Source organism: Narcine bancroftii, chromosome 10 (genome assembly GCF_036971445.1).
Source record: "Narcine bancroftii isolate sNarBan1 chromosome 10, sNarBan1.hap1, whole genome shotgun sequence".
Lineage (NCBI taxonomy): Eukaryota > Metazoa > Chordata > Chondrichthyes > Torpediniformes > Narcinidae > Narcine > Narcine bancroftii.
The window spans coordinates 17,856,410-17,877,628 of record NC_091478.1 but is presented as its reverse complement, the minus strand read 5'-3'; the positions used below and the strand labels follow the sequence as shown (position 1 = coordinate 17,877,628).

The 21,219-nt window shown below is 40.6% G+C and overlaps 1 long non-coding RNA gene across 1 annotated transcript; it reads right to left on the bottom strand.

The window, feature by feature from the left end:
- Positions 1 to 5,504: 5,504 nt before the first annotated feature.
- LOC138743901 (uncharacterized) lies at positions 5,505 to 20,319 on the bottom strand. Its single transcript, XR_011345105.1, has 3 exons — positions 20,225 to 20,319; positions 9,352 to 9,530; positions 5,505 to 5,634 (listed from the first exon to the last, which is right to left on the bottom strand). It is a non-coding gene; the product is annotated as an uncharacterized lncRNA (long non-coding RNA).
- Between the last annotated feature and the right edge of the window lie 900 nt (positions 20,320 to 21,219).

The window sequence follows — 21,219 nt, the reverse complement described above, 5'->3', positions numbered from 1 at the left end:
CTCCAAAAGGATAGGAAGATGGTGATGCTGGTCTGTGGCATGGGGGAGAGCAGTTATCACCTGTAGAGAACTGCAGTGCTAATTGGAAGGTGCATCAGAAAAAAACTCTATAGGACCCCCTTCCCTTGATGCCCTAAGCACATGCTTATTTTGCTTCATGGTTAATCCAGGCCTGATCAGCAGATGAGGGAGAGGAGGTTTGCCTGGGCTGACCAGACAAGTCCTTAGCTGAGATTGGTAGGTAAAGGTGTATGGTTAGGGCTTGGCCCAACCATGGATTCGGGGTGGAGAGATTGCTTATTGTGTGAAGTCAGCAACTTGGCAGGTAATGTGTGCAAGGGATCGCAAAAGAATTTTGTCGAGGAAAGATGAGCAATGACAAGCATCAAAGTGTGGAAATTATGTGCATTGCACACTGGGGCTATTCTGGATAATTTCTGGATATGGTCATAATTGTATTTCACACCTTTTGTTGAAATAAATAGCAGCGTGCGATCTAATTTCTCAATAATCCTATGAGATTGCAAATCTGCGCCTAATTTACATTTTCATTATTTATTCTGTTGGTATAAGGCATTATTATTTATATATTTAAGGGAAGCAAACGTTCTATTTAAAAACGGTTAGCAGCATGTCAAGTTTGTCTTTTTAACCTGATATGTTACATTTTAATGAAGATTAATTTCAGGTTGTGCAATGCTTGTGAAGCAGGTACAAAAGAACAGATGAATTTTCTTTCCTTTCACTTGTTAATTTTAAATAAATATATAATCTTGAAAAATTCAGGCCAGTGAATAACCAACATTTTGGACCTAAGCCCTTCACCAAGGTATGAACAAAAGGCCGACAGTGCCCAACTAATGAAATAAAAGACATCATACCTTGAAGAGGCTTAAGGCCTGAAATATTGGTTATGTATCTTTAACTTTGCTACTTAAAAAATGCTGTGAGACCAGCATTTCTATGTAAACTACAATCACCGAGTCTGCAGAATTTCTTGTTCAACAACAGTGAATCTTGAAGAGCAGTGGAAATCTTTTGTTACTCAAACAAATGAGATGAATTCTGATTTAGATTGATTAAATTATTTTAAAGTGGTCTCTTGATGGTGTGAGAGTAATGGCCCTTTTACACAGCCACTTTATTTTGGGATATATGCGAATTTGTTACGCTAAGCCTTCCGTGTAAAAGGCACAAACGCAGAATGGTTGGTGGGGAGGGGGGGGGTCATTCCTGTCCCGACTTTTTTCTGGCAGCAGAGGTAATAACAGCACTGGAACGCCGTCTGTATAAAAGGGGCAATCCAGCATTCTGGGACCATGATGGGAAAATATTTGTATGTGTACCATTTCTTTTTTAGTGTATTTACAGGGAGGCATTTAAAACTTGGACAAAACTTGCAAGTAGGACAACAGGAAAAATCTTTTAAATAACAATACTGTTGTCCAGCTCTCTCCCAGAAGCCCGCTGACCTGCTCCCTCCCAGTGGCCTGCTGCCTGCTCTCTCCCAGTGGGGAGTGGGGCAGTGGGACCAGTGCAGGGACCGACAATGGGCTGCCAGGAGAGTCTCTTGACATCCTGCCAACAGCCCTCACATTGATCCTACCGTCCTGCTCCCGGCTGTTTCCAGGTGTCTCTAGTCACCTTGTGCTGTGAGCAAGCTGGTCTGTGGGTTTGTTCTCAGTTTGAACAGTCTGAAGCCCACCATCCAGATCCCCACCTGTCAGCTTCCCACCAGCCCTCATGATAGATAGTGGTGATTAGTAAAGGATTACTTAAGGTGGTATATGAGTGGGAAAAACTTTGAAATTCACAGCAATAGATCAATACTTGCAGTAGGTTTTCCCACACTCTTTATAAATTGTATGTGTGTAATTTATTCTAGCTACGATTTTCCCACACTCTTCTATTAATTGTTTTGTGCTGATAGAAGTAATATTTCATTGCAAATCCTTGTGTCCAGACTCATCTATCTCAAATCTGACACTTTCTCAATACAATGACCATTGCAGGGACCGACAGCAGCCCCCACACTGATTCCACCCTCCCCCTACCCCCTCACCCCACCCCCCGACAGCCTTAATTTCAAGTTCACAATTATGACTCCCAGTGGGATGATGTACGACTTGAAGGGGGTTTCTGTGACAGTGTTTCCATCCTGGTTTTATTAGAGGTTGGGTCATTGAGAGGTTCTCTCAATATGTTGCATTTGCTGAGCCCATTAGTGATTAAATGCTAAGCTTTTATATGTTTTTGCCATTGAATATTTTTGTTTTATCTATAATTAACTTCAATATAAACTGACATTATGAATAAAAAAGTCCTGGGTTCAGAACCCCAGCTCATCAAGCATAACAACACACAGGCTTGTCTTGAGACATGAGTCTCAAAAAATGGTCCCAGCCTGCAGTCATGACTGTCCACTTCTACCCACGATGCTGCCTGACCTGATGGATCCCTCCAGCTTCTCAACATATGCTCAAGATGCCCAGCATTTGCAACTCTTGTGCTTCTCTTTGTTTATACATTGAATGACCTCCAAGCCAAAAATGCCCACACATTACACATTACTTGAAGATGCCTATATTGTTCTGGTCCATTGGGCTACGTCTTAACTCCGACATATAAAGGAATTTTCCTTAAGCAGCCTAGATTCTCTTTATTGTTAATATGAAGGATAATTCCTTAATGTGTGAAATCTGGCATGTATTTTTAATTTAAGGATCTCAGTTCAAGAGATTACAAAATTTATTTAACATCTAGAATTATGGAAAAAAATAAGTAATGCATGCCCATCAGAATCTGTGAAACTGAACCCCAATAAGACTGGGTGTTGGTTTCCAGTAATAGTGTAAAACAGTGGTTTTCAAACGACACTCACATGTCATCAGTACTCTGAGATTAGTCAGGGATTGCTTAAGGTGGTATGTGGGTTTAGGGAGAGCAGTTTGAAAACCACTTGTGTAAGGGGATACCATTCTTCTTCTTCTTTGGCTTGGCTTTCTTGGTTTCTATTGTGGAATGGTAGCCAAATTACTATCACCTACTTCAAACTATCTATTATTCAAAGTCAAAATTATCTCAAAGCAGAAGGAATAGAAGTAAAATGCACATAAAACAATCATGTCTCTTACCTGCTTTAGCCTGGAGATGTTCCTGAGGTTACTTGCTGCAGCAGAATCAAGAATGCTGTAATCTCTGGTAGATCATGGTTAAGGAAATTAAATAGACATCAATAAAAGTAATATTTCCCTACTTCCTGATAAAATCACTGGACTAAAGTAAACTATTGTTCCTTCTTTACTTATGGTTATCAATAGTGGAGCTCAAGGGTATCCCAAATACTTTCAGTGAAATTACTGTTCATAAGTGCAGAGTGCAGAGAAGGTTCACGAGAATGTTGACAGGATTTCAGGGTCTGAGTTACAGGGAAAGGTTGTGCAGACTGGGGCTTTTTTTCTCTGGAGCGTAGAAGATTGAGGGGGGACTTGATAGAGGTGTTTAAGATTTTAAAAGGGACAGACAGAGTAAATGTGGATAGGCTTTTTCAATTAAGAAAGGGGGAGATTCAAACTAGAGGACATGGTTTAAGATTGAAGGGGGAAAATTATAAGGGGAACATGAGGGGAAATTTCTTGACGCAGAGGGTGGTGGGGATGTGGAATGAGCTTCCGGCAGACGTGGTCGAGGCGGGATCATTGGTTACATTTAAGGAAAGACTGGATCGTTACATGGATAGGAGGGGACTAGAGGGGTATGGACCGGGTGCTGGTCAGAGGGACTAGGAGGGTGGGGATTTGCTACGGCATGGACTAGTAGGGCCAAACTGGCCTGTTCTGTGCTGTAAGTGGTTATATGGTTATCTGAAGACATCCTGTGCTTGATCTTTCTCCATGGTTTTTGCACCTTTATTATTCTAGTTCAGGTCCAGAGATCCAGCCAAAACTGCTGTGATTTTTAGCATTTCCATTTTTTAACTTCTGCTCTCCATTCTCATTCATTGCGTTTCCAAATACAGCACTTACTTGTGCAGGTCAAGATGATAATGGAGGCATTGAATCCAAGGTGCGTTCAGGAGACTAGGTAGTTTAAATTCAAGGATGGAATGTGATCCAGGGACTTGAAAAATAATTTCCAGGGGTGGGTCAATGATCCGCTGTCAGGGAGAAGGCTGGGCTGCAAGTGAGACCATTGTTCTCATGACCATTGTTGAAATTAGAGTCCTCTTAAGGGCATGAATATGCAAGGATTCAAAGAATATGTGCCAATTTGGGCATCAGTTCAATGTAGACATCATGGGACTGTATCTGCGCTGTACTGTTTTATGTTCAATGTTCCCCCCTTGGTTAGACCCTATGACAGTAAGATATAGGGGAAGAAGTCGGCTCCGTCATTCCATCATGAGCTAATCCACTCTCCTACTGTAAGATACATGATTACTCCTGAATTGCGAAGGCAATTAAGAGTTACCCACATAGGTGGGTCGATAATCAGCCAGATGTGTTTTTCGAACAATCTGGTCACATTTTAAATTCCGGATACAAGTTCTTCAACTAGTATGACAGGATTCAAACTTGCATGAATTCTCATGATCCAAGACCACACTGGCGCACGCCATTTCTCGAACTAAACCACTATGCTACAACCGTTCTCAAGGCTGGGTTGACAGAGATGAGTTTGACTGACCGCCAAGTAAATTTGACTTGAAGGTGAATCCGAGCTCACTGTTAGAAATTAACAGAATCCAGGGCTACACCAAGGTACTGCAATCTGCAACCAACACACAGGCCATTCAACATTCACGGTCCTTCTCTTAGATTCAGTGTTGCTCTATGGGCGGCAGAGTTAGCATTGCGGTTAGCACATAGCTATTACAGCTGCAGCAACTCGGCGCTGACTGGAAGGAATTTATACTTTCTCCCTGTGTCTGTGTGGGTTTCCTCTGCGTGCTCCGGTTTCCTTTTATCTTTCAAAATATACAAGGATTGTCAGTTAATTGGGGAATTTGGAAGGCAAGGGTTTGTGGGCCGGAAGGGCCTGCTACAGGGCTTTATATCTAAATTTTTAAAATATATATATATATTTTTTTGTAAAAGAGCATAACATATTTCTCAAAATACACTCGCATTTCTGAGTAGAATCATTTAAGAAAATCCACAATGGCTTCTGGGAGCTATAATTCTTGTTGTACTTAAGAAATATTTCCCAGTAGTAAGGCAGTTGTACATTAATTAAGCTGAACACCAAAAATCCATTTACAAGACAATAGTTAGGAAGCTGGCAGTCAAGCATCTTTGTACTGAGAATTGAGACCAATTAATATTTCTTTCAAACTGTTTTATTTCTGAAGGACACATGTAAAGATGAAGGATCTATAAAGTTAATGAATGACATTGACGATTATTTTAATTAGTTAATGATTACAGGAGAGCAGCAAATTGATTTTGTAGGATATGTGCTGCACTTGATAGTGAAATAGAAGCACTTTACTTGGTAGCAATGGATTGTTCAACCAAGACCTGGCTCCCTTTTGTATTGCAGTATGGTGCTAGGCTTTCAATAGCCAGTGCAAATTCTGCACTTGTTAGATAACCGGGCTCAGTTCCAAGGATGGAGCAAAAGTTTGGCTTCACACTGAGGAATGCACAGGTAGTATTTTTTAAAAAAGACATCTCATTAATCATGCATTAAAGTGTATCTTAAAACATGAATTACTCTTATTACTTTAAGGCAGTGGTTCCCAACCTTTTTTTTCCAACTCACATCCCACTTTAAGTATTCTCTATGTCATTGGTGCTCTGTGATTAGTAAGGGATTGCTTAAGGTGGGATGTGAGTGGGAAGGGAAGGTTGAGAACCACTGCTCTAGATCCAATTGTTACCAAAATATTTTGCTTGAGAAAAATTGTCATTGGCCCATTTCGTTTGGAGTTCTGAAACCGTGCATATCACGAGTCAATGAGGCACGATTAAAACAATGGCTTTCAAATTTATTTCTTTCCACCCACATCCTACCTTAAGCAATCCCTTACTCATCACAAAGCACCAGTGGCATAGGGAATAATTAAAGTGGCATGTGAGTTGGAAGAAAAAGGTTGGGAACCACTGATTTAAGGTGTTAAAATGCTTAAATGGTATTTTTTTAAAAAACTTTACTTATTCGTTCAAAAAACAAATAGTACATAACATATACAACAATTAACCATAAACATGAATGTTATTTTTTGTATATTAAAAAAAAGAAAAAAGAAAAGAACCCCCCCCCCCCTTCAGCCAACTCTCCTAAGGAGAGCCATAAAGAAAGAAAAAAGAAAAAATATTAAAGAAAAATTAAACATACATATTAAGATCTAATCAATATAAATTGAAATGTAAATATTCTGAGTATAACAACCACTTATTAATAAAAAAACTATAATTATCAAGCAAAACATATGTAATTTTTTCCATTATTAAACAATATTTCATCTCATTATGCCATCTATTAATATCAATCATATTTGTATCTTTCCATGTACTAGCAATACATTTTTTCACTACAGATAAAGCTAAATATACAAAAGCAAGTTGAAACTTATCTAATCCCAAACCTTTCAGAGGTTGCAAACTACCCAATAAAAATACTGTCAGATCTAAAAGTATTTTAATCTTATACAGGTATTCTAAAAACGCTTAAATGGTATTTAATCTCCACTTTTTTGTTTCAATTCAAATAATCTTGGCTTTGGAACTGATTCTCCTTCAGAATGTTCTGAAATTCTTTGATAATTCCTGAGCTAATTAATTAAATGAGGCTGAACAAGGACAATCCTAAGGCAATTTGGTAGTTTGGAGAAGCGCTTCATAATCCTTGGCCCTGCCCGACTTTCAGAATCTGACGATTCTGTTTCTGATAAGTCTTCAGTAAAAAAACTGTAGTCTAAGCATTTTCTAAAAGTTCACATTTTCCCTAATTTAATTAATTCTATTTCCCTCAATCTTTTGCACTGATGGAGGTAGTTGCCTTTTGAGGTCTACGCCCTTTTATTGCAATGTTGATTTGGCAGGGTCAACTTACACTGCTGTCTCTGTATCAGTCTCGGTGTTTTTTTTTAAAAATTGGCGCAAACATGTTTGCAAAGACTTTTATTTTGCTCTATTGCTGTATTTTTCAGTCTCATGTGATTAAAATAACAGCCGTAAACTGTCACAATTCATATCACTCTCGTCATTCAGTTGGGCCCAAATCACCATCATTCCTTGATGGGATTTCTGCACCAGGTGCACAAGTGATAAACATTATTCACCTGAATGCTATTTTAGAGCACGAAAGAGAAGCTTAGACTATGATGTCCTGGTGACATCTGTCATGGAGCATTCACGGGACAAAAGTGAGAATCCCAGTCCAGGGCCAGACTGTCATGCTTGCCAGATACATGAACTGTTTGCTTCATCCTCCAACAAACCCCCACCCACATTCAATTCCAATCCCTGATCACTGTTATCCAAAGCCCTGATCTGCAATCTCTCCAAAGCTAAAATTCAGACCATTGATCCTTGTGGGGCGTTATTCTACCAATCTTATCCACTCCAACTATTGGTTCTCAAACCATTTATTCTGCCTTCCCTAGCCAATATCAGCCCCGTACTCTCCTCAATGGACATTTTACAAATGGCAGTGCTACAATGTCCATATCCCGCCTGTGGGCAACAACGTGATTGATCAGATTTCATTTGAAGCCAATGAATAAGATAAGAATTTTTGCCCTAGTGCTGTGTTCATCCTAAATTTCTGGGCTGACGTCACGGTGCTGAGTGAGTGAGTGAGTGTGACATCAGTAATTGAGTTTTTTTTCCACACGGGGGTTCAAGTGATGAGCCCGCAAACCAACTTTTCACGAATTAGAGTGGATGAACAGGCAATATTGGGCCAGAGAGATTGTGCAGACTGTACTAGGGTTAACATATAAAGTAGATAAAGCAGCAGTGATATCCAGAAGATCCCATGGCATTAGTAGAGTAATATGTTCCTTTACCAAAATGTGAAGCCTCAGTAGTAACTTATTCCCTGGAGCATAGAAAAATGAGGAGAGATTTGATAGAGTTATGCAAAATAATGAGGGGAATAGAGTAAATGCAAGGAGGCTTTTTCCACTGAGGTTAGGTGAGATGCAGAGGACATGGGTTAAACCACTATTATACATATTCATTATATGTAAATGACATGATATTTCCTGGTTGACCCTGCTCTCACTGGGCAGCTCATGACTCCTCCTCTTTCTTCCCCATAAAGGCTGTCTTGCCACATGCCTGGCCCCAGTTCGAGTCCGCTCAGTGTGAACGAGCACACAAGAGATGCTGTTCATCTCTTGCAAATAAGAGCCTTCAGGTTTGATTACTTCAGTCTTAACAATTGATTGTGCATCAGGGTGAAAGGGGAAAAGTTTAAGAGGAATATTAGGGGAACTTGTTCACACAGAGAGTAGTGAGAGTATGGAACGAGCTGCCAGCTGAAGTGATGAATGCAGGATCAATTTTGACATTTAAGAAAGATTTGGACAGGTACATGGATGGGAATGTTATGGAGAAATATAGTCCAGGTGCAAATAGTGGGGCACAGACTCTCTGCGACTCTCTGGTTCTAGGGCACATGAAAGCTACACATGGTGGGCAATTGGTCACCTCATCTATGCATCCACACAACACACAAGTCTGTAAATTGTTCATCTATTTTAAACTTTTGATGGAGAGTGCAAATACTGAGATATGCACGATCAATTACCCATTGTGTGTTACTTTAGGTCCATGCTGAAAAAGGGGAGAATGGAAGCAGAGGATGGAGCGTGGAGAGTTGTTGGAATGAGTACAATCCAGGGTTTTGTGCTTTTTCCTGCTTTTTCTAATTATATTTCTAAACTGAGTTGGTGATCCTCTTGTATTTGAAAAGTGAGTTCTCTTCTAAACAACTGATGTGCGAGGCAATAAATGGACATGGTGAAGCTCTGTGTCTCTGTTATTGATTAAGTGAAGAACTAAATACCAGGCAATGAAGAGAGATCAAGACATTGTGTCAAGGTGAAAATGATCTCAGATGAATGACAGAAGGATGAGTACACCATTGAGCCAGGCAGATTGTAAAGACAGTACAGGGTTAACATTTAATGTAGCTAAGATAGCCAGGAGAGAAGCTCTGATTACATTGGACAACAATTTTTTTTTCAACAGGTTTGCTTCCTGAAAAAAATTTGGAAATTATGATAGTCAACTTCAAGCTGAACACAAGATAATTTTAGATTTGCTGTATCATGTAGGAAGTTGGAGAAACATTAAATTAACTTTTATTAAATTTAGCAGGTTTAATTACACAACTGACCTGATATTGTACTCAGCATCTGATTCCTCTTGTGTCAGTGTCCAACAATTGTTGGTCAGCATTGATGGATTCCGGTTGCCCTAATAATGCTTTTCCATGGTCGCAATGTCCAGGCAAAACCTTTCACCACATTCGTCACTAGCGGCATCAAGATCAGCAGGGAAGAAGTCCAAGTGTGACTGCAGTAAATTTTATTTTTAAGTACACTCGGAATACTATTGTGTGAAGAACATATGCGTTAACGTGCGTTCAATGTACATCAATGTAATGCACAGCATCTGTATGAGCTGCTTTTATACCCTGTCTGCATCTATCATGACTAAGCATGTCCAGACTTACCATAACATTTGCATTGCACATGCCCAGGCATGCTTGGATTGACCAAATCAGCTTGCTTTATGGGAAATATGCTAGTAGACTTAAAATATGATAGAAATCACAAAATAAGTTATATTTAAAAAACAATACGTGATAGGAAAATGTTATGGTGATTTTTGTGATTGGTTGCCCAAATCCATAAAATACACCCCAAAGTGTTCAGGAAGCAAAATCTTTATTGTCCAGTGTAATAGAGACAAAGTGGAAATCATACATGGAACTGGTGCCAACAGTAATTGAAGCAAAATTCCCTCAAACCACTACTTTGCACCTGAATCACATCAAGATTCAAATTTCTTTTATGGTCATGTGTTATTACACAAAATTCTGTTTAGTCTCCTATAAGGCAGACAAAGATTGGTCATCAACAGAAATTGCCTGGAAACCCTTACAAGTCAAAGAGAAGCAAAAGAGAGTCCCCCCAGAGTCACTGAGTGCCATTGGATTTGCTTCCAGTGCTCCCACGACCACCACAGCCACTAGCCTTCAGACCAGGCCATCAGCAACCCGAGCTCCAAATCCAGTCCTCTGGCACGATCGGGAAACTCTCAGCACCTTCGGCACACTCTTGCATCCCAGTTCTGATACCTGGTACCCCTTCGGTCAGTCTCCAGCCAGTCTCCACCAGTCTGCAGCCTGGTGCGTTTCCCTTGACTGCAGTCAGCAGCATTCCGCAGCCTGCATAGGTCCCTCACCTGCAGTCACCAACATCCCTCAGCCTGTGTGTTCTTCAGCCTCAGAGCCCCTCACTGGTCTGCTGCTGTGGTTACCATCCCACAGGTCATCTTCTCTGCTTCTTATTCTGAAGCTGGGGGATGGGGGGGGGATTTCCCTATTTTCTGGAATCCGGTGATGCATTCGAAGGCCAGCGTTCCCAAACTCCAGTAGTCCACTGTCACTGCATACTTCTTCGGTTCCAGGAGCTCTGGGGCCTGTAATCAGTTAATGAACCTTCGAGCACCATCAGTGGGAAAAAAACAGCTAGTGTAGTGGTTAGTGCAACGATGTTACAGCACCTGTGATCAGGGTTCAAATCCCACGCTGTCTGTAAAGAGTCTGTACTTTCTCTCCGTGACTGCGTGGGTTACCTCCAGCTGCTCCAGTTTCCTCCCACCCTCCAAAAGCATACTGGGGGTTGTAGGTCAATTGAGCACAATTGGGCAGCATGGACTCGAGGGGCCAAAAGGGCCTATTACCGTGCTGTATGTCTAAATTTCCAGTGCCACTCCTCTGCTTCCCCAGAGTGTGCAACTCTTCGTGGTCACTGCCGTACATAGGCGCCGCCATCTTGGGCCCAGACCCCGCAGTTGCAGGATTTTAAAATGAAATAATATCAGAACTTTGATAGGATTTCACATGGTGTCAAATTGTACGTCAGTAGCAGCCATTTCTATCCTCAAATAGAAAAGTGTTCAGAGATTATTTATTTTCTGTTGTCACCATACTTTAACTGAAAAGCAACATGTTATTTATCCAATAGATTGGTTTCAATTACATTCTACCCAAGTCTTCTTTTAAACCTAAATCTTATATTTCATGTATTAGTTTTTCCCACACTCGGCAATTTTGCTTTCCTTCAAATGCATTTATGTTTTTCATTTTCATGGTAATCTGAGTAAAAAAAATTTTTCCTGAACATCATACTATTTCAGGTAAAGAATATGTTTATTAATGACCTCTATTTCTGGTCTTCATTCTTAAGTAGAAAGATTTTTTCTATATGTAGAATTTCAAACTCTTTGATAATCACGGTTGGGTGGCACAGTTAGAATAGCAGTTAGTGCAACACTGATACAGCACCAGCGACCTGAGTTAAAATCCAGCACTGTCTGTAAGGAGTTTGTACATTCTCCCTGTTTCTGCATTGATTTCCTCCATTTTGACCCACCATTCAAAAAATGTACTAGGGTTGTAGGTCAATTGAGTGTAATTGGGTGGCACGAGTTCGTGCGCTGAATTTAAATTTTAAATTAAAATTTAAATTTCATTATATGGCGTAAAAGGCCATTCATCAATTGTCCATGGTAGCATTTAGTAAAACAATCTAGTCAGATTCATTCCTTGTTCTTTGACCCAAAAATTGTCCCTTCTCTGATGCCAGTCTAAGTACCTTTTCAACACGTTTATTTGTTTTCATCCTCTTACAATTAGTTTATCTTTACATGACCTATGAAAGAACATGACAATATCTGCAATTATTCTTTGATTCTCTTGAATGAAATCTTTTCACAGGATAGCCATAAGCTATGGGGTTTGGCTGATTGGGTTGGGATAGCTGGTGGGGAGATGGAACAGTATAACTATTGAAAAGCTTTATATTTTTAATAATCAAATGTAATGATAACAATATATATCTCAAGATTTCAGCAGCTTAATTTGAAAGTGGCAAAAGAGCAAGCCAAATGACTGAACAATATAAACTGTCTCATAAGGAAACCTACCAACTCCCACAATTACCTCAAATACACCGCTTCACATCTTGTCCTCTGTAAGGATTCTATTCCTTTCTCTCAATTTCCCCATCTTATCTGCTCCCAGGATGAGGTCTACTGTTGCAGATCATCCAAGATGTCCTCCTTCAAAATATGTGGCTTTCCCTCTCCCACTATCAACTCAGCATCCAACAAATTATCTACTTCGCAATTCCCATCACTGACAATGTGATCTCACCAGCAGGCACAACTTCACTTCTCCTCCCCTCTCCTCCTTCCACAGGGACTGCTCCCTCCATGATTCCCTTGTCTACTCGTCACTTCCTACTCATCACCCCCTTGGTATCTACCCCTGTGACCACAGGAAGTGCTATTCTTGTATCTGCTGCTCCTTCCTCACCACTGTTCAGGGCTCCAAACAATCTTTCCAAGTGAAGCAACACTTCACATATGAATCTCCACGAGTCATCTACTGCATCCAATGCTCCCATTTTGATCTTCTCTACATTGGAAAAATTGGAAGCAGACTGGGCGATTGCTTCACTGACACCTTCAATTTGACCACATCAATAACTGGGATCTCCCAATGCCCAACCATTTCAATTCCGCACCCCACTCCTGCACTGACATGCCTGTCCCTGTCCTCATACTGCCAAGCCAAGGTCACTCCTAAATCGGAGGAGCAACACCTAATATTCCATCTGGGCACTCTCCAACTAGATGACATTAACGTCGACTTCTCCAATTTCTGTTAGGCCACTCCCCTGTCTCCCTCTCTTCCCCATCACTCTGTCTCTTTCAACTCCTCACCCCTTCCCTCTCCATTCAGAGAGCTATCCCCTCCTCCAATCAACACACCATTTTTTTCTGATCTTCTCTCCCACCCATATCCACTTCTGACCTCTTGCCTGCGGGTCTGTGATCCTCCCCTGCCCTTCCCCTATCCCCCCCACGTCCCCACCACCACAACTTTGATCAGACCCCTGCCTACTTTTTGCCAATTCCTTTGCTCAGGCTCGAAACAATGGTTATGTATCTTTATCTTTGCTATCTAAAGAACACTGCGTGACTTGCTGAGTTTCTCCAGCATTTTTGTGCAAACATAAACGGAGAAGAATTTGATTATACGCCTAATTCTATCAGGATGTAAGCAAATTTGAAATGCACTGCATCATGTAAAGAAAACATTATTTGGCCTAATCTTCTGCACACAATGTGCACACCAGATTTACAGTACTGAGAAATAGAATTCCAAGCAGATGTGTTTGCAGTGAATTTATGAACATGTTATTGGCTGTACCCTAGAATGGCTGAATGGTCACAGCCATTCTAGGGTGGTTCATTGAGCTGCAAAGTTTAAACATGCCTATTGCTCTTTACCTCATGAAACAATGGCTCAGAATGTGTTAAGATGAGATTCAGAATATATTCCATCATCAGTGTTTTTTGAAATGTGTCTCCCACTGAAGCCCAGATATCCCATCCTTCCATTAGAAAAGGAAAAACAATGGACAATAGTTAGTTCGTGTCTAAACAACAAAAGGAAAAGTAAAGCTTGGGTTAGAAAGCTGGTAAATTGGCAGACGTATTATTCTCCTACATGTTCTCCACCTTCCAAACACATCGTAGAAGGACAGAAGGAGGCTCAATGGCCTATTGTGTCCATGCTCATCAAAAATGTTTATTTGCTTTAATCCTGCTTCCCACCTTAAGGCTGATGAGTGATTATTCAGGTACTGTTTAAATGCTTTGAGGGTGACTGCCTCCACCCCTCTCCAAATTCTCACTGAGTGAAAATTATTTTTTCTCCATCTGAATCTTCTACCAATCAACAAATCTACATCCCTTACTATTTGTCTCTCTGCTCTGGGGAAAAGGCCCAGTCAAGGCCTCTCATTTAGTTTAGTACACAGGTACTCCCCGACTTGCGACCTATGCGACATATCCATCCGCACATACAGAGTTGCCAATTAGGGGAATCTAGGATGTGAGCAATTTGGGAAAATGGATCAAGACAAACAATCTGGTAGTTTGGCAGAGTACCAGGCCAGCTTTGCACCAAATTATTTCAGGAGTATCCAGTGATGGTTAGTTCATTAAACAACATGTTCTTATTTCCAAAAAGTGTCTGATGCATGATGAACAATGAGACTTGATGTCAAGAGATTTCTGTATCTGATGTGGAAATGCGACCCACAGAAGTGACTACCTTTTGAATTTCAGGGTTAATGAAATGGATTTCACACTGAAAAAAGTCCGTTTTCAATTTAATAGCATTGCAACGACCGATGATAGACCACTCTGGTAATCGTTCATCTAATTGAACAAAGATGATGGCCGTGCTATAAAATATAAGCAACGCCCTGTGTTTTGCTTCCAAGCCAAAGAATTCACAAGCCAGGACACGTTACTCAGTCTACACACTGAGTGGGGTTGACATTGTGAAATCTAGTGAGGTCAGGCTGGTGGTACAGGAATTAGTACAGATACACGAAGTATAGAGAGCAGTAGACCATGACGTTAACTGGTGTGCAACATTAAACTGATGCTAATGTTGAAGACATGTGCAGGAGGGTATGACCTGGTGCCATTCTTATGAATGGGTTCACAAGGACTGAAATGCAGTTGTTCATTACTTCCTGCTGGAATCTGATGAGATTTGAGATGAGGGTAAAACCTCGTGCTTGGTTGACCATAAGTCATAGGGATAGAATTAGGCCATTCAGCCCAATGAGCCTGCTCCGCCATTTGAATCATGACTTGATTTTTCCTCTCAATCCCATTCTCCTGCCTTCTCCCCTTAACTTTTGACACCCTCACTAATCATGTATGCATCAACTTTGGCTTTAAATATACCCAATGACTTGTTCTCCTCAGACACCTATTTTCTTTCATGCTATTTTAAACTCCATATCCTTCTAAGCAAATTCCATGTAAGAACTACGAATATAATTCATAGGTTCCAATTACATTTCAGGAGGATCCAAAACTTCCTGGTTATGATACATATTAGGTCTGATACATATCATTAGGATACATATCAGCTTTTGTCTATAGCACCCTCAACAGCAATGTCCTTTCTTAATCCTTTGCAACAAAACTTAATTGCATTTTTCCTCTCGGATACGTGAGCTTGCCCTGGTCTGTCTGACAGTCAAGTCTAAGGTAGACTCTACTCTGTGTAAAGCACCAGTATCTAAGACAGCGAGGGCAGGTATCAGATTGAGTGATACGTGGTTTACATAATCGATTCCTTACTGGTAAATTGCCATAATTTGGCCGAGTGTGAGCTCTTGGTTGGCAGCTCCATGCAGTTTAATTATAGGAGCCTTATGTGCTTTTCTGCTGCTAGCATCAGTTTATCACCACCTTCTCCTGCAAGAGAGAGGATATGGTGTTAGTGAGCATGTGGGATGTGTTTGTGTGATGTTCCCGCTGTAATAGAATAGCTGATAGTGTTTCTAAGCTGTGATGTGTAGGTTTGGAGTTTGGAGAGGCATTTGGTGTCTGAAGGTATGGTGGAATCAAACCTCGTCTTCATAGAGCATGGAGCTGGATGCTGGAGAGGTGATCAATGAAGAGCTCAGGCAAATGGTGAAAAGTGGTATTTGAAGATGGATTCAGTAACCTTAGGCATATACGTGAGATCATTGAAAGGTTTTGTGACACCTTCTGGATCTATGGAGCTGAAGCTATACTGTGATTCACCTCCATAGCCATCTCTCCCCACTGCTGTTTTAGCAGTTGTACTGAAGAGCCTCTTGACTTAATGTAGACAGAGTTCATCTCTTCTCCATTTCATTAACTTAGGTCTGCAAGGTTGCTTTGGAAAATAAGGAAATATATTTGTCCATGTCTGCCATTTGGGAAGGTGCAAAATCCTCTGGATTATTCACCCCAAGCTACAACCATACAGTCTTCTGGATTACTATATTTGACGGCATATAACATATAACCCCCCCACCCCCCCCACAATTTCAGGAGGGAATATTAAGAATTTTTTTTAGTGTAAGTTAGTGAACAGGTTCCTCCTGCATCTCTTGAGCTGCTGGCAGGGGCCACCGTGACCAGCATTCTCACCAGGGGAAGTGTAGCAGAGACAGCAGCTGCGGAAAGCATGGTATTGCGCTGCTGGCGAGGGTCACTATGGTTGGCCTTCTCACTGAGGGAAGTGAGCGGCGGCAGCAGCGGTTCTGGAAAGCACAGGCCACCCGAGGGGAGGTGGCCCGCGAAGCTGCGGGCCCGCTTCCTGGACAGCCGCAGCACTTCTGCGGGCTTCTTGAATTTCCACTTTGCCCATAAGACCCGGGAGATATTTTTGAGCCAATTTTGGGGGGAAAAAGTGGATCTTATATGCCGTTAAATATGATCATTCACCCCAGTTACAACCGCACAGTCTCTGGATTAATTCACCCAGTTGCAACTTCAAAATCCTCTAGGTTAATGCATTCAGCTACAACCACACCATCCTCTGGATTAATTCACCCCAATTACAACTGCACAGTTCCTGGATTAATACAACAATGCTGCATTTAAACAATGTGCACTAGCTAATGTGAAATTGGCTCGACATTCACAAAATTAAGCCCTGTAAGGTTTGCAAAGGCAATCGCCAACAGTTAGCACTTGTTCATTTCTGAAATCAGATTAATAAAGCACAAAACTTTTTGCACCACCGTTTATATCTGAGCCAGACATGCGGTATATGAATGATCATGTTTTCAGCATTATCAAATTTTGTCCCCAAATAATACACAGAGCAATTATCTAAACTTGCTGGTTTAAACATCGAGAACCATCAAGTCAATAGAACTGGTGAAAGTATTCATAATTTTCATCCCATGCAGTAAGCCCTCTATGTAATTGACAGGTTAAAAAGATCAGTACAGGGGAATGTAAAAAATTGTGACTTCTTTGAGGTATAATATGTATTATTGATGAGTCTATTTGAAGTCCAAGTTTAAATTTCAGCTGAAGTAATGAAGCAACCTATTTTAATTAATTTTCTGGCAACCTTCTTCATTTCTACTCTTGTGTAAGTTATACCAGAAGTTAATCAGGAAGAAGCAGAAAATAGCAGCAAATGGAAAGGCGCCTTTTCAATAATCTCCATCAACAAGAAATCTGCTAAATGATTGTATATCATGCATAATTATCACACTCAGAATTACTAACCATACCCCGAATATTTCAAGACGCTTTGAACTTAGTTCACTTATTTATTATGGTGTTTTATCAATATAATTTACTCAGTATCTTCAAACCAAAAGGTACTTTTTGACAATTAAAACCTCCTGGAGCAGCTCAAATAAACATTTAGTCCAACACATTTGATTGCATCTATTAGGAGGAGGGTTGTGGAACTGTGTGGACTTGTTTAATTGGTCCCAGGCTGCGTGTTGATCCATGCTGGGGTCTTATTAAAATGACTCAGGCGTGTTTGGGGTGGGAGGTTGGATCAAATGTTTTTGTTGCACCTCCTGATGTCAGCAGATAGTCCAAATGTAGCTAGGCATGCTTCAGGACACAAGTGGCAGTTCCTGTAAGCTGTACCTCAGAATGTAATAGCTGCTTCTGACTGGGCTTTCATGCATTGACATCTTGCTGTGGTAAATTGCTGATGTTAGAAGCACTCTTACTTCTTGGTTAGAAGAAGGGTTGAAGTGTAAAAATTGAAGCCAACACTTCACTGTAGTACTGAAGTTCACCCAGGTGGATGTAAAAGGACCCATAACACTATTCAAAGAAGAGGAAGAGCAGGGGAGTTATCACTAGGGATATCAACTAATATGACCTCCCAATCAATGCCAAACACATTATTATATTGCTGACTGCATGCAAATTACTTAGTGTCGTTTCAACAGTGACTGCATAACAAAACTATTTAACTGGTAGTAGAACGTGTTGGAACAACCTCCATAAAAGGTATCCCAGTAATATGTTTTTTGATCTGTAAGGGAGAATTGCAGTTACAGCTGTGGACCAAATGCTTGAAGAAATGCTTTCACATGTCTGACCTAAACTTGACCCTCTTCCAATCACACAAATGTTTCTGGGCAAGACCACCCATCAAAAATAGTAACCTGTTCTAATCCCCACAGAGGTATCTCAAACTTCCACTCTTGTCACATAGTGAAGTGCAATTTATGCCATAATTTTAATTGCTGTTATAGGATCATTGCAATCACAAAACAAATATGGTTATATAACTACTTGGCTCGATAATCTCAATAAAAAGAGATGTCCAACTCTTTCTCAAGAATATTGTGTTCTCCTCTATGTGGTGGATGCTCGTGTGAATGACTTTTGGCAACCAGATTGAGTGGGTTGAGACACAGCAGCTATGGAATTATTGCAGTAGTTGGTTGTGCTCTGTCATATCCTGTAAAAGAGAGGGAGGCAGTTGTGTATAAGCTGTATACTTGGTGCAGTGGGAAGGGTGTGGGGGAGTGGTGTAGTAAATGAATGCTTGGGCCTGAGTACATTCTGATGGAGTTTGTTGAGCAGGTGAAGGATGGATCTGTAATGCATGGATGGGATTTGAAGAGTAAGTTGACTTTTATTTTACAAAAGTTTATTCAAAACAAGAACATGACAAGACACAGAACTACATCTAAAACCACCATTAACAACGTTGGAAATTTGCAAGAAGCAGTAAATCACCATCACGTCTCTGCCACTCACTGTACGCATGTTCAAGTTAAAATCCTGTTATCAGTGTCCAAGATGCACATGATCATCTGGGGGAGGGGGGCATCATTCCTGGAACTCTACCACCATCCCCTCAGATACCTTGTGCTCCCCCTCTAACACGACATGGGCCCGGATGTCAGGCCAAAAGAGGGGCCGGCAATTAAAGTGATTTTACTCAGTGTGACACTACACCCACAGAACTGTGCTCTGACAATTGAATTTAATGGCTGTCTCTTTCCCCTGATCCTTCTGGATCGGCCTAGAGGAATTCCTGGCTCCCTGTGGGTAGAGGACACCTCTTCTCTTCATCTGCTAAGGATACCATTGATGATGTTCCTGCCAATGTTAAACTTTGACTTCCATAAAATTTCCAAAGGAATGACCTCAATATAGTCACAAAGCACCTCTCCTTCGGTCATTGACACCACAGCAATATGTTGACACCGAGAGAGAACAAAAATCACAAAAGGTTCAATGGAAGAGACAGAGAGAAGGTGGTCATTTGCGGGACAGAGCAAAACCGAAGGTATTCAATGCAAGAGAATGACCAAGAAATCCAATCAACAATTCAAAAGGAACTACTTTATCGAGAGAAAGAGTCATGGGCCCTCTATCTTGGGGAGTTGCTAGTATAATTAGCATAGGTGCTTTTTGAAGTAAATTGAAAAGCATTTCAAGAAAATAATGGAGGATTATGCTGATAAAGTCTGATGTAGGTGGGATGGAAATGTTCAAGTGGAACTTAAACACCAGCATGGACAAGTTGGGTTGTATGGCTTATTTCCATGCTGTATGGTCAATGCAATTTTGAATCAAAGTATTTCTCTTTTGAGTGGTTTTGTTCCTTTGATCTTCCCCACATCTAATTTTCCAGCTCCCCTCAGCCATGTTTAACTTTGTGGTGGGAGTTGATTCCAGTGTACTCATTTTGTAACCTTTCATGGTTGAAGTCGTATTTAAATAAAAACATGGGAGAAAGGTTTCTGTTTGAGTTCAAAGCGACTTGGCAAACATTCTCCCAGAATAAGCAAAGACATGATCTGCAGACTTAATTAGGATCAATCTTGGGAAATTCCACCAGATCAAGTTCAGCTGTTAAATACCACTTTGCTTTATCAATGGTTTTGTTTTGAACCTTGGAAAAATGAATTTATTACCCAACATGTAACTTCTATCCAACTGATTGGATAATAACTAACTTGTCTGACCAATCTCCTCCAGTGATGTTATGGCAATTTACCAGGCTAATTTAATATTGGTAAGATAGCTACTGAATCCAGAAATATCATAAATAAAACAATCTTGAATATACATTATCTTGTCTGTCCTTGGATGTGCAAAACCTTTTGAATAAAATATTGGCCGCTTACCTGTGGGGAGAAGACAAAGGACACAAACATCTGGAAATCCATAACTCGGCCATCAAACCAATGTAACGTAACACCACAGCGTCCAAGCTCCCACACAAAATATGGCGAACAGAGCAGAAACATTATGTAAAAATTATTGAAAAATAATGACATCTCATGCATAAAATATGATACTACTTTAACAGAAAGTCAGCAGACACCAGTGATTGTAGTACGATGCACAAAAGGGCTGGAGAAAGTCATGAGGTCACACATGGTCCTTAGGAAGCAAAGATAGATGCCATTATTTTGGGCCTGAGCCCTTCATCAAGGTATGAACAGAAAGCCCCTACCTTTTTATTCCGGTGCCTGCCTGCTGTCTGCTTGATGAAGAGCTCAATCTTTGCTTCCAATGGATGCTGTGTGACCTGCTGAATTTCTCCAGCACTTTTGTGTATTGCATCAATAAAAACTAATAAGGTACTTCATTATATAGCTTTAACCATTAATGCTGCAATGTCTTTCTGCTGTAAATAGCAGCGACTGAGGTCAAAGAGAGGCTAATTCCTATTGGAAAATTTCTGGTCAGTTGGAGAATATTGGCTCTCCTTAGATTGATCGCTGTTTGCAAGTCCCAGGTCCCCATTACCCCCACACGCAAAGACATCCAAAAAAAAATGCAGGAAATTAAAAGCTTTCATTCTTTTTTAAGTCTTTTTTAAGATTGCTTTGTATGTGTAACAGATGTGTGGACCACAGTATGATGGATACCTGCTTGATGAAAAAGTATTATAGATCTGTAAATAGATACGTTGGAACGGATCCAGTTGAGAATTGAACGTTAAAATATCCATGGGTAAAATGTGACCACTTTGGCCAATCCACTTAAAACAATAAATATTCTTATGCCCCTAGAACCAGCTGAAAAGAGCCAAAAATGTGTGCATGTGATATTTAATTTTACATCCACTGACACAGGATGACTAATGATAGTTTATCAGTCTATAGGTCCTTTT